The sequence below is a fragment of the Sarcophilus harrisii genome, chromosome 3 (genome assembly GCF_902635505.1).
Source record: "Sarcophilus harrisii chromosome 3, mSarHar1.11, whole genome shotgun sequence".
NCBI lineage: Eukaryota > Metazoa > Chordata > Mammalia > Dasyuromorphia > Dasyuridae > Sarcophilus > Sarcophilus harrisii.
Window position 1 is genome coordinate 557,063,894 of NC_045428.1, and position 13,512 is coordinate 557,077,405.

Consider the following 13,512-nt stretch of genomic DNA (forward strand, 5'->3'; position numbering starts at 1 on the left):
CTTGAGGGGCGGGGCCTTAACGAAGTGATTGACAACAGGTGGAGGCAGTTAGATAGGCGCGGGGCAGGATCCTTGAATAAAATGGGGGGAAGGATGGACGAGGACTGGAGCCGACAGACAATTTGGGGAGAGGAAGAACTAGATAGCAATTACGGGTTGTAGATGGGCGGGCCAGATCATAAGGAACAGCTGTCGTTTATCTGTTAAAAAATGAAGTAAAAAAAGAAAAAGGAAAAAATAGAAATTAAGAAATTTGAATTCATTTTCTTAGGTCAATTACTGTAAAAGTCTTTACAATAGATTCTTGAACTATTTGTGTGGTGGATCTCTGACAATCTGGAGAAGTCCTCTCTCAGCATTGTATTTTCAAGTGAGTACAATAAAATGCACAGACATAGAAAGAAAAACAATTATGTTGGAATAAAAATGTAATTTTTTTCCCTTTCAAGTTTGTGAACCCCCTGAAATCTCTTCATGGAGTTCATGGACTACTCTTACTCTATCTACTCTTGTTTGTTTTTGTTGTTGTTGTTGTTTTTCTTTTTTTCTTTTTTTATTATAGCTTTTTATTTACGAGGTATATGCATGGGTAATTTTACAGCATTGACAATTGCCAAACCTTTTGTTCCAATTTTTCCCCTCCTTCCCCCTGCCCCCTTCCCCAGATGGCAGGTTGACTGATACATGTTAAATAAAGTATAAGTTAAATACAATATATGTATACATGTCCAAATAGTTATTTTGCTGTACAAAAAGAGTCGGACTTTGAAATAATGTACAATTAGCCTGTGAAGGAAATAAAAAATGCAGGCAGACAGAAATAGAGGGATTGGGAATTCTATGTAGTGGTTCACACTCATCTCCCAGAGTTCTTTCACTGGGCGTAACTGGTTCAGTTCATTACTGCTTTATTGGAAATGATTTGGTTGATCTCCTTGCTGAGGATGGCCAGGTCCATTGGAATTGGTCACCATATAGTATTGTTGTTGAAATATATAATGATCTGTTGGTCCTGCTTGTTTCACTCAGCATCAGTTCGTTTAAGTCTCTCCAGGCCTTTTTGAAATCATCCTGCTGGTCATTTCTTACAGAACAATAATATTCCATAATATTCATATACCACAATTTATTCAGCCATTCTCCAATTGATGGGCATCCACTCAGTTTCCAGTTTCTGGCCACTACAAAGAGGGCTGCCAGAAACATGCTTGCACATACAGGTCTTTTACCCTTCTTTTAAAATCTCTTTGGGATATAAGCCCAGTATTTTACTCTACTCTTACCTTTCAACTTTCCATTTCAGTCACTCATTTCCTCAGCTGAAGATCTCACTTATTCCATGGCAACCAGTGATGTATTCTTTTCCTAATACAATGAGGAGTCTCCCTTTCTGTGCGCTAACAGGGAGAGTTTTCCTTTGTTCTTTGGTTTTGCATTAATGGGCAAATTGTATTGAGTTTTAGTGAGTGTAGTGAGTTTTTTTAAGGAGTTTAGAGCACTGAGAGTTTAGTGCTGTTACTGTATGAAGGATGGCAGGAGTCAGATGTGGAGATAGCAAGAGTGAGGCGGTCTGGTCCCTTTTTGTGGCTTTACAGTGAGGGACCTGGAAAGGGAAAAGCCAGGGTTTAGAGCCAAAAGAGTCTTCAAAAAAGTAGGAAAGGAGAGGTGGTTTTTCTAAGCTGCCTTATTCCTCCTGGAAGAATGTAAACTCCTTAAGGGGAAGGATTGTTTCATTTTCATCTTTTATCTTCAACATTCAGTTAATAAATGGTTTTTGATTGGAAAATGGTTATGGACTGCGTTGTACCTTTTAAGTTTCCATTACCCGAACATGGGCAATATAGAAATCAAGTTAGTAATTGAGCGTTCTCTCTGTGTGTGTGTGTGTGTGTGTGTGTGTGTCTCCATAATCAAAACAACACATGGCTCTTGATATCAGACTTGCTACCAGTCTCATCTCATTTAGGCATTCTCTTTCAGTATGTATGGACACCTTAGCATAGAGAGGATCTTGGTGGGGTGAGTTAGGTTGTAGGGAATAGAGAAGATGGGCTTTTTCTTCATAAATGCTTGTTTATTGATTGATTGGCATCAGCCCAGTTGCCACTTGGAGGAGTTCTGAGCCTGAGTACCTTGGCTGGGTCTAGATTGAAAGACACATGTGGTCTCTTTTAGCTGCCCTTACTCTTCTTGCTTTTTGTTTTACTTTTCAGTCGGTCAATTCATATTAATTAAGTATATATGATGTAAATTGTGTCCCATTTGACTTTCGGGGGCCCTGAGGCTTTGTCCCCCTTTTGGGGGGAAGTTCCTGAGTCTCAAACTCTCCTCTGAAAGAGGCCCACTCTTCAGGGCAGTTAAGTGGTCTCAGTTGTGGTTGAACCCTCTAGTGAGTTGAAGATTAGTCTGGAACCACTCCCAGTAGCTCAAAATCCGGAAGTCATCTCTTTTCAATTGGAGATCTAGGCCCGAGGCATTGTCAACATTGACTCAAACTTCCAGTTAAGTTAATCTCATTCAATTTTGAATTGAATTGAAGCCTCCCCAGGCTAATAAAAGACAACTCTAAACCCCAAATCTTTGCAGAAGTCCTAAACAGGATTGTGCTTGCCAAGGAAATTGTCTTCTCAGCAAGCTGTCCTTCCAGGACTTTTTGTCCACTGGTGAAGATATTCTCTTCTCAGTGTTAATCTTTGCTATCTTCCTAACAGGACCTTGCCCTCTAAGAAGTCTGTCTTCCTAGCAAGCTAGCTTCTCAGTACCAATAAATCCCTTTTGCCACACAGATTTAGGATTTGCGAATTCTTTCACATAGGAGCTTTGCTTTGACCAGAGGGGATTTCCCACTCCAATTCTTACACCTCATCATATATAATGTACAAGACACTATGCTAAACATTGGGGAAACAGAGAAAGGTCAAAGACAGTCCCTCAGAAAACTTAACAGTCTAAGGGGAGAGACAACAAACTAGGCTTGATATAGGCATGAGAACCTGGAGCCAACTTCAGAAGGAAGGTACCAGCATAAAGAGGGATCAGGAAAGTCTTCTTTTAGAAGGCAGGGACTTGACAAGAGATCCAGAGGAGGAGGGAGAGAATTCCAGGCTTGGGGAACAAGGAGTGAAAATGACTGGAGCGGAGAATTGGTGAGACAACAAGGTGCAGTGGTTAGAGAACCAGCCATTCAGCAAGGGATGGATTCAAATCTTGCCTCTACAATACACCAACCAAACAACCAAACCTGAGTTTGAATTTGACTTCAGCTGTGTGACTTCTGAACTTCTCCCAACTTCAGTTTCCTCATCTGTAAAATGGGGATGATAACATATCTTCCTAAGTTTCGGTAAGAATTAAATGAGATAATATATGCAAAGTACTTTGCAAATCTTAAAACATTTTGCAATTTTTTTCATCATTATTGTTGCAGTTGTTTAAAGTATACCCGGCTTATAATGAGGAGCCCTGGTTTTACATTCTAGCTCTAAGGATTGATTTGATGTTGGATTTTGGACAAATCACATAACACCTCTGTGACTCAGTTTTCTGACATAAAACTAAGGTAATAATACTTACGCTACTTAGAGGATGGGGGAAAGTGTTTATAGACCTTAGTGTTACTACTACTACTACTGCTACCATTGCTGCTGTTACTGCTACTAGTAGTAGTTACTACAGTGTGGGACAGTGACCACTAACCCCAAATAACTTAAATAAATGTTTCTCGGAGCCGGAACAGAAAGCAGTTTATTCAATTCCCACAGGAAAAGGGTGTAACCTCTATCAGCATTGTCTAGTGGAGTGAGGCAGAGGAAAGGCAACAGAGCAGGCTTTTTTATATCCTGAACTTGGGCTCCAGCTATTCCTGATTTAGTATCAGGGCTCACAATCTGTCATTAGAATCTACTCCACCATCAGGATACAAGAATAGGGGGACTATAGATTACAAAGCAGTTTGTGTGAGATTAAGCAAGGGTACAAGCAAGTGGGGGGTTTTCTTGGAACTGTAGCCTTAAACTATGGCAAGGGTCAACTTTCTGAGAATACCTCATGTCCGTCCCACTTAATCCTTCTTTTTTGTGTCTATTTAAGGATTTCTCACACCAATCCTCTTACAATTCTTCAACTACTACATCCACCATGCTTTCCAGGCTTCCCCTATCTTTCTGACATATGGGCTCCTACCTCTGATTCCCCATTAATTGAATGTTACAGGACATGAATCTTTACCTCTCATTGTGATGAGGTTAGTGGCAGCACAGAGAGTTGTGGGAATCCCCTTCTGGTTGGCACAGATCCTCTGTGAAAGAATGACAAACTCAAAATATTGAATGGCAAAAGAGAAGTTTATTGTTGGATGAGAAGTGGATTTGCTAGGAAGACTGACTTCTGAGTGGCAAAGTCCTATTAGGGAAATGGAGGCTAGCATTGAGAAGAGAATGTCTTCACAGTGGGCAGGAGTCCTGGCAGCTATGCCAAAGAGGCAAAGCCTTGGGACATTCTGCAAAGAATGAGTGAGCAGAATTTATCAATTCAATGTCTTTCCAGGTTTTTCTGAAATCATCCTGTCATTTCTTAGCATAATAATATTCCATTACAATCATATACCACAACTTGTTTAGCCATTCCGTAATAGATGGCATCCCTTTGATTTCCAATTCTTAGCCACCACAAGAAGAGGTGCTATAAGTATTTTTGCACAAATAGGCCCTTTCCCCTTTTTTGGTTTTCTTTGTGATATAAAGAGTATGCACGGTTTTATAGCCCTTTGAGCATAGTTCCAAATTACTCTCCAGAATGATTGGATCAGCTCACATTAACAGTGTATTATTATACCTGGCTTTATTCTTACTAAGTCCTCCCTTACCTTAGACTTCATTTTCCCTGAAACCTTTAGATCCTTCTCTTTTTCAGTCTGGTGATCATCCTTCTTGACAGAGAAGTGGAGCAGAACGAGTTTGTTTCCCTTAGGTGATCCTTTGACACATTACTGGGAGGTCTGAAGACACTGGAAAGGTGAACTGTCATTGTAATTCCTGACAGTGATTCTAATTATTTCTTGCTTTCCTTTTTGCCAACTAAAAAAAAAACCCTGTTTGTATTTTATATTATTTTCTCCATTCTTAGCCCACTTTTTCTTTTAGTTTCTCTGACATTGTTCTAATCAGCATCATGCTGTTCTATGTTTCCCATGAGTTAAATGCCCTGGCTCTTCCCTTTTGTGAAGTTGATTTTAGTGAGGGAATTAATTCTTGATTCTGTATTTTCTATTTCATTTTACTCTCTGTTTTTATTCTAGAACCATATTCTATGTAACTATATAAACAAGATATGTAACTGTATCTGTACTATGAAGTTGAGTGAAGAAGCTCATTTTGTTAAAGTTAAGTCTCTCTCTCTCTCTAAAAACTTAAGCTTGCCAGTTAAAGAACAACTTTATTCTCAAAGTTCTCATAAAACATATCAGCATTTCCTGCAAAATTTGTGGGGCGTCATTGAGAAGCTTGCACTACCTGACTTTGTCCTGTCTTTAGGTCTTATATCATTTCCCATTTGGCAGTAGGGTTGCCCCTGGGAAATGATATAAGACCACCTTAATCTTAAGATATAAGACCATAGTAATCTTAGGATGCAACTAGGAAACATAAAATTCACAAAAGCATTTCACAGAGGTAGAAAGAGATGGCTGTCATCCCACCTGGGGTAATGCTTGCTTTCTTTGATGTAGCCAGTGCACTTAATTATACTTTCACTTCTACAATATTGATTCATTACATGATTTTTGTTCCTTTTTTGTTGTTCTATGCTTACGTCAATGGAATTTTTTAAAAATGACATTTAGATTGGATTAGTCTAATCTGGGAATGGCTACAGCAGAACAGAGCAGGCTAGAGGTAGATGTATTGGGGTACAAAATAGTAGTATAATGAGGAAAATGATTTGCAAGCAAGGGACTACTCCCTCTCCCTTCTTGAAAAGGCGGGCTTCACATGCTGGGGTAAGGCAGTGCTTAGATACATAAGGGGGCTGGACATTGACATAATCATTTTTAGGTCTTGAGACCATTCTCATGAAATAATACAGACATTCTTGTGTCCTGTGGGAATAGTCATTGTCTCAAAAACTGGGGGCTGTGATTACTTTGTGGGGTCTAAGAACCAGAGGTATCTGATGAAAACAGTGGTGTAGTACTGGCAGTTACATGGAATAGACATTGTGAACATATGATGGATGGCTCTAGGAAATAGGAGCTAAATCCCTCAGTGAGCACCTGGTACTGATCCAAGCTATATACTTGGCCAGAGGTGAGGTCATTCAGAACACAAAGGATTATTGTTATGCCAAGCTCAGAGCACAGTTTGCTTGCTGGGCCTTAGCTCTGGGAAACATGGTATCTCCAAATATTTTGACATTTATAAAAATGTATTATAACCTCAATCTGAGATCTTCTGGCTTGGAGGCAGGGCCATTTGACTCATCCTTTATTATCAGACTAAATGCATCACACACTTTGATATGTTGTCTAATTGTTGTAATGATATTTAATGCAATTATTGTTTCTATGTAGAATTGGCCAAATGGAAAAACAGGTACAAAAATTCCCCAAAGAAAAGAACTCATTAAAAAGTAAAAAAAAAAAAAAAAAAAAAAAAGTAAAAAAGGGAAAAGGAAGTACAAACGCTCACTGAAGAAAATAATTCCTTAAAAATTAGAATTGGGCAAGTGGAAACTAATGACTATGAGATATCAAGAAACAATTAAAAAATCAAAAGAATGAAAAACTAGAAGAAATTGTGAACTATCTCAGTATTAGAAAAATAATTAACCTGGAAAATAAATTTAAGAGAGATAATTTAAACATGAACATAAACCTAAATGTAGTGATTTTTAAAAAAGCCCAGACATCATCTTTGTTTTTTTAGGTTATGCATGTATAATCATTTTCTTTTTTTGTAAGTTTATTTATTTTTAATACACATTGCTTTATGAATCACATTGGGAGAGAAAAATCAGGCAAAGGGGTAAAACCATTTGAAAGATTAAAAAACAGAAAAAAAGTTAACTTAGCATGTGTTGATTTACATTCGGTCTCTTTAGATTTTTTTTTCTGGATGCAGATGGCATTTTCTGTCCCAAGTCTATTGGCATTGCTTTGGATCACTGAACCACTGAGAAGAACCAAGCCTTTCACAGTTGATCATCGCCCATTCTTGCTGTTATTGTGTGCAAGAATTCCTGGTTCTGTTCATTTCACTTAGCATCAGTTCATGTAAATCTTCCAGGCCTTTCTATAATCATCTTGTTCATTTTTTAAATAGAAAAATAATATTCCATTACTTTCACGTATCACAACTTGTTCGGTCCCCAATTGATGGGCATCTACTTCTTTTTCTATTCTTTGTTACTACAAAAAGAGCTGCTAAAACATTTTTGCACAGGTGAGTCCTTTTTCCTCCTTTATGATTTCCTTGTATACAGTCATTTTCAACATGTTTTCTTTCACATTTGTTGTATTGTGAAAGAAAAATCAGAATAAAAGGGAAAAAACCACAAGAAAACAAACAAAAAAGGTAAAAATAGTATGTTTCAATCTGTATTTAGTCTTCATACTTCTTCTGGAGGCTGATGACATTTTTCATCCCAAGTCATTGTAGCCCTTTGGGCATAGTTTCAAATTGCTCTCCAAAATGGCTGGATCAGTTCACAATTCCAACAATAATGCAGCAGTGTTTTCAGTTTTTCTGCATCCCAACTATCATTAGTTTTTCCTGTCATCTTTGCTAATCTTGATAGGTATAAAGTGGTATGTCAGAATTGTTTTAAGTTGCATTTCTCTAATCAATAATGATTTAGAGAATTTTTATATGATTATAAATGACTTTAATATTTTTATCTGAAAATTGTTCATATCCTTTGACCATTTATCAATTGGGGAGTGACTTTTATTTTTATAAATTTGATTTAGTTCTTCTATTTTATTTTGAGCTTTTTTTTTTTTATAAATGAGATTTTTATCAGAAACACTGGCTGTAAAAATTGTTTCTTAGCTTTCTAATTTCCTTCTAATTTTCATTGCATTTGTTTTGTTTGGGCAAACCCTTTTTAATTTAGTGTAATCAAAATTATCCATTTTGTATTTTATAATGTTCTTTATATCTTGTTTTGTCATAAATTCCTCCCTTCTTCAAAGATTTAAAGATAAACTATCCCTTGCTCTCCTAATTTGCTTATAGTATCACCCTGTATGTCTAAGTCATGAACTCATTTTGACCTTAGATTGGTATTGGGTGTGAGATGTTGTCTATGCCTAGTTTCTGTCATACTATTTTCCAGTTTTCCCAGCAGTTCTTATGGATTTATCAAGCAGAAAGTTACTATGGTCATTGACTACTGTGTCTTGTGTAGCTTGCTTATTCCCATTGTTCCACCACTCTATTTCTTAGCTAGTACCAAATGGTTTTGATTATTGCCCCTTTATAATATAGTTTTAGGTCTGATTTTCTTGACCTTTTGTTCTTCCAGTTGAATTTTGTTATTTTTTCTAGTTATATAAATTTTTTGGTATAGCAATTTGATTTGTAAGGCACTGAATAATCAGATTAATTTAGGTAGAATTATTATGAGCAATTGATATTTTTCCAATTATTTAGATCTGAATTTGTGTGAAAAGTAATTGTATTCTTATAGTTCCTCAGTTTGTCTCAGCAGGCAGACTCCTAAATACTTGATATTGTCTACAATTATTTTAAATGGGATTTCTCTTTCTATCTTTTGCCAGTGGGCTTTGTTGGTAATATATAGAAATCCCAGTGATTTGTGTGGATTTATTTCATATCCTGCAACTTTGCTAAAGTTGATATTTCAAATAGTTTTTTAGTTGATTCATTAGGAATCTCTAATTATACAATCATATCATTTGCAAAGAGTGAAAATTTTGTTTCCTCATTGCCTATTCTACTTTAACATTATCTTTCAAGAAGGAAAACTGCCCTGATATGTTAGAATGAGAGATTAAAATAGAAATGAAAAGAATCTACTAATCACCTCCTGAAAGAGATCTCAACATTAAAACTCCCAGGGATGTCATAGCCAAATTTCAGAGCTCTCAAGTCAAGGAGAAAATATGGCAAACAACCAAAACCAAAATCAAAAACCAAACCCCAATTCAAATATCATGAAGTCAAAATAACACAGATATATGATATTCTGGAAGGCAAAGGAGCTAGGATTACAACCATGAATCACCTACCCAACAAAACTGAGTATAATCCTTCAATGGGAAAAATAGATTTTGAATGAAATAGAAGACTTTCAAGTTGAATTGAAATTTTACCTTTCAAATATAAAACTTAGGAGAAAAAATATAAAAAGGTAAATATAAAAGAGAAACTGTAATGGTTTCAAAAAGGTTAAACTGTTTATATTCCTAGAAGGGAAAATGATACTTGTAAATCCTAAAACCTTTCTCATTATTACAGCAGTTAAAGTGTATATAAAGGGTATGGGTATGAACTGAATATGATGGGATAATTATCTAAAGAGTTGAAAAGGGTGAATGCAATGAGAGAAGGGGAAAGGAAACGGCAGAATGAGGGATAAATTATATCTCAGATAAAAGAGGCATGAAAGAGCTTTGGATTGGAAGATAGAACAGGTGGGAAGGAACAAGTAAACTATACTGTCATTGGAAATAGCTCAAAGAAATAATAATATACATACTCTGTTGGGTTTCTCTACAGAAAACAGAAGGGGAAGGGAATAAGAGAATAGGTAGTGATGGAAATGAAGGTGGATTGAGGTAGGTAAAAGACAGAAGCAAAATGCTTTTGAGGAGGAACGGGGTGAAAGGAAAGACAGAGAATAAAGACAAGCAGGGGAAAATAGGATGAAAGGAAATACACAGTAATCATAACTGAAAAAAATTTCACAGCAAGGTTCTCTGATAAAGATTTTATTTTTCAATATACAGAGAACTGAATCAAATTTATAAAAAAATAAGAGCTATTCCTCAATCAGTTAATATTTAAAGGATATGTAAAGCAGTTTTCAGATAAAGCAATTAAAGTTATCTATAATCTTATGAAAAAAATGTTCTAAATAACTAGTGGTTAAAGAAATATAAATTAAAACAACTCTGAGTTACCATACTATACTTATCAAATTGGATGATATGACAGAAAAGGAAACTGTCAATGTTGGAATGAATATAGGAAAGTTTGAGCTTCATACACTGTTGAAGTTTTATTTAGCCATTCTGTAGAGCAATTTGGAACTATAGCCAAAAGGCTATAAAACCATGAATACTCTTTGATCAAACAATACCATTACTAGATCTGTATTCCCCTCTCCCCTAAAGGAAAAGGACCTATATGTAGAAAAATATTTATAGCAGCTCTTTTAATGGTGGCAAAGAACTGAAAATTGATGGGTTGTTCATTAGTTGAGGAATGGCTGAAGAAGCTGTTGTATAAGATTGTGCTATAAAAATTACTTGCAAGTTGTTCTCAGAAAAATCTATAAAAACTTATATGAACTGATGCAAGGTGAAGCAAACAGAACCATAACATTATACACCACAATATTGTAATATTATATGATATCCAACTGTGAATAATGGCTATTCTCAACAGTATCAACTTGATCTAACTTGATCTTCTGAAGGATTTAAGATGGAAAAATGCTATTTACTTCCAAAGTAAGATAGATAAGTAAGTATGGTATATGAATGTTAGTGTATTATTATTATTCTGTAACGATCAGCAATTTGATTTTAGAGAGGCTTGCAGAGACTTACATAAACTGATGCTAAGTGAAATGAGAAGAATCTGAAGATCATTGTACATGGCAACAAAATTATATAATGATCAAATCTGATGGATATGAATTTTCTCAACAATAAGATGATTCAGACCAGTTCCAATGATCTTGTGATCTGTCATTCCAGATAGAGGCTGAATGCAGATGGAAATATACTTTTTTCTTGGTTTTCTTTTTTTATTTGTGTTTTCTTTCACAACATGGTAATATGGATATATTTTTCACAACTGCATATGTATAACCTATGTCAAATTGCTTGCCTTCCCAATGGAGGGAAGGAGGAGAAAAGGGAAGGAGAAAATTTGAAACTCAATTTTTTTTTAATAATTATAACTTTTTATTGATAGAACCCATGCCTGGGTAATTTTTTTTACAACATTATCCCTTGCACTCACTTCTGTTCCGACTTTTCCCCTCCCTCCCTCCATCCCCTTCCCCAGATGGCAAGTAGTCCTATACATGTTAAATATGTCACAGTATATCCTATATACAATATATGTGCGCAGAACCGAACAGTTCTCTTGTTGCACAGGAAGAATTGGATTCAGAAGGTAAAAATAACCTGGGAAGAAAAACAAAAATGCAAACAGTTTTTATTCATTTCCCAGTGTTCTTTCTTTGGCTGGTTCTTTTCTTTGGCAGCTGCTTCTGTTCATCATTGATCAATTGGAACTGAGTTAGATCTTCTCAATTGGAACTGAGTTAGATCTTCCCTTTGTCGAAGAAATCTACTTCCATCAGAATACATCCTCATACAGTATCGTTGTTGAAGTATATAATAATGATCTCCTGGTTCTGCTCATTTCCCTTAGCATCAGTTCATGTAAGTCTCTCCAAGCCTCTCTGTATTCATCCTGCTGGTCATTTCTTACAGAACAATAATATTCCATAATATTCATATACCACAATTTACCCAACCATTCTCCAGTTGATGGGCATCCACTCATTTTCCAGTGAAACTCAAAATTTTAAAAAAGAACATTAAAGTTGCTTTTACATATAATTTGGGGAAAATATTAAATCAGAAAAATTCAGAGGCTATGTAATTTGGTGGATATTTATTCAGTAATGATAATTCATTGTCTTTGGTACTTTATAGCAAAATGTAGTTTTCTTCTTTATGCCTTTTAATTAGTTCTGCTCCAGATTCTTTTTTTTTAATTAAAGCTTTTTATTTTCAAAACATATGCATGGATAATTTTTCAACATTGACCCTTACAAAACCTTGTGTTCCAAATTTTCCTCTTCTTCCCTTCACTACCTCCCCTAGATGGCAAATAACCCAATATATGTTAAACATGTTAAAATATATGTTAAATTCAACATATGTAAACACATTTATACAATTATCTTGGTGCTCAAGAAAAATCAGACCCAAAAGGAAAAAAAATGAGAAAAAACAAAATGCAAGGGAACAATAACAAAAAGAATGAAAATGCTTGTTGTGATCCACATTCAGTTCCCACAATCCTTTCTCTGGTTTAGATGGCTCTTCATCACAAGGTCATTAGAACTTGCCTGAATCATCTATTGTTGAGAAGAGCCACATTTTTCAAATTTGATCATTGTATAATCTGTTGCCATGTTCAATGATCTCCTGGTTCTTCTAATTTCACTTAGCATCAGTTCATGTTAAGTCTCCCCAGGTCTCTCTAAAATCATCCTGGTGATCATTGCTTGCAGAATAATATTCCATAACATTTATATACCATAACTTATTCAGTTATTCTCCAACTGATGGGTGTCCATTCAGTTTCCAGCTCCTTACACTACAAAAGGGGCTGACAAAAATATTTTTGTACATGTGGGTCCCTTTCCATCCTTTACAGCTTCAGACTCTTATTCTAATTCTGTATCTTTATTTTAATTGTGTTTCTTGTAAATTGTTAGATTCTGGTTTTAAAATCCATTCTGGGATGTTCCATTTTATGGGTGAATTTATACCATTCTCATTCACAGTTATGATTTAAAACATTTTTTTCTATTTATCAAAAAAAAGAATAGAAAAAAGACAGGAAAAGAAAAAGTGAACAAAAGAAAACATTGTCATGTGCCCAGCAGAACATCAAGAAGGATTAAAAACATATAACAATAAAGCACCAATTTAAGAAAGGATTTATAATAGAAGAAAGTATATTCATGAATGTCCATCTTTGCTTCCTTATAGGTTGTTCTTATGTTCTCTGCTGTGCATTTTTTACTTTATTCTTTTTTCCTTCTTTCATTCTCCTTCCCATCTCCCCAAGCTGACTATATTTAAGCACAGCTATATTTATACATACATACATACATATACACACAAATACACCTGTCCACCTCCACACACACACAGACATCCACTTACTCCCACATACACACATATATACATTCACACCTATCCACATACTTATGGTGGATACTTATGCATACTTATGCATATCTCTCTCTATATATACATACATATCTACATTTACTCAGATATATGTATGTGTATATACATATACATACATAAGTATTTACTCATATGTAAACATTCATCTAAAACAGTATTAGTATGGCTGATATATGTAGATTTCTCTCTTGATCGAATCTTTAAGTTTGATTGATAAAGATCGAAACTTTATCAAAAATCAAGGATTACTAGCTGTACTTTTTTTCCTAGTAAATTCTAACCCAATCTTTTTGAGCTACCCAATTGCTGATGTCAAACATATGATG

The 13,512-nt window shown here is 35.3% G+C and overlaps 1 long non-coding RNA gene across 1 annotated transcript in view; it reads left to right on the forward strand.

Moving 5' to 3' along the window:
* The first annotated feature begins 38 nt into the window (after positions 1 to 38).
* Positions 39 to 13,512, forward strand: part of LOC116422817 — a 25,155-nt gene continuing 11,681 nt past the window's right edge. The window contains exon 1 of the long non-coding RNA XR_004233352.1: positions 39 to 370. This is a non-coding gene — a long non-coding RNA (uncharacterized LOC116422817). The remainder of the gene's footprint in view (positions 371 to 13,512) is intronic.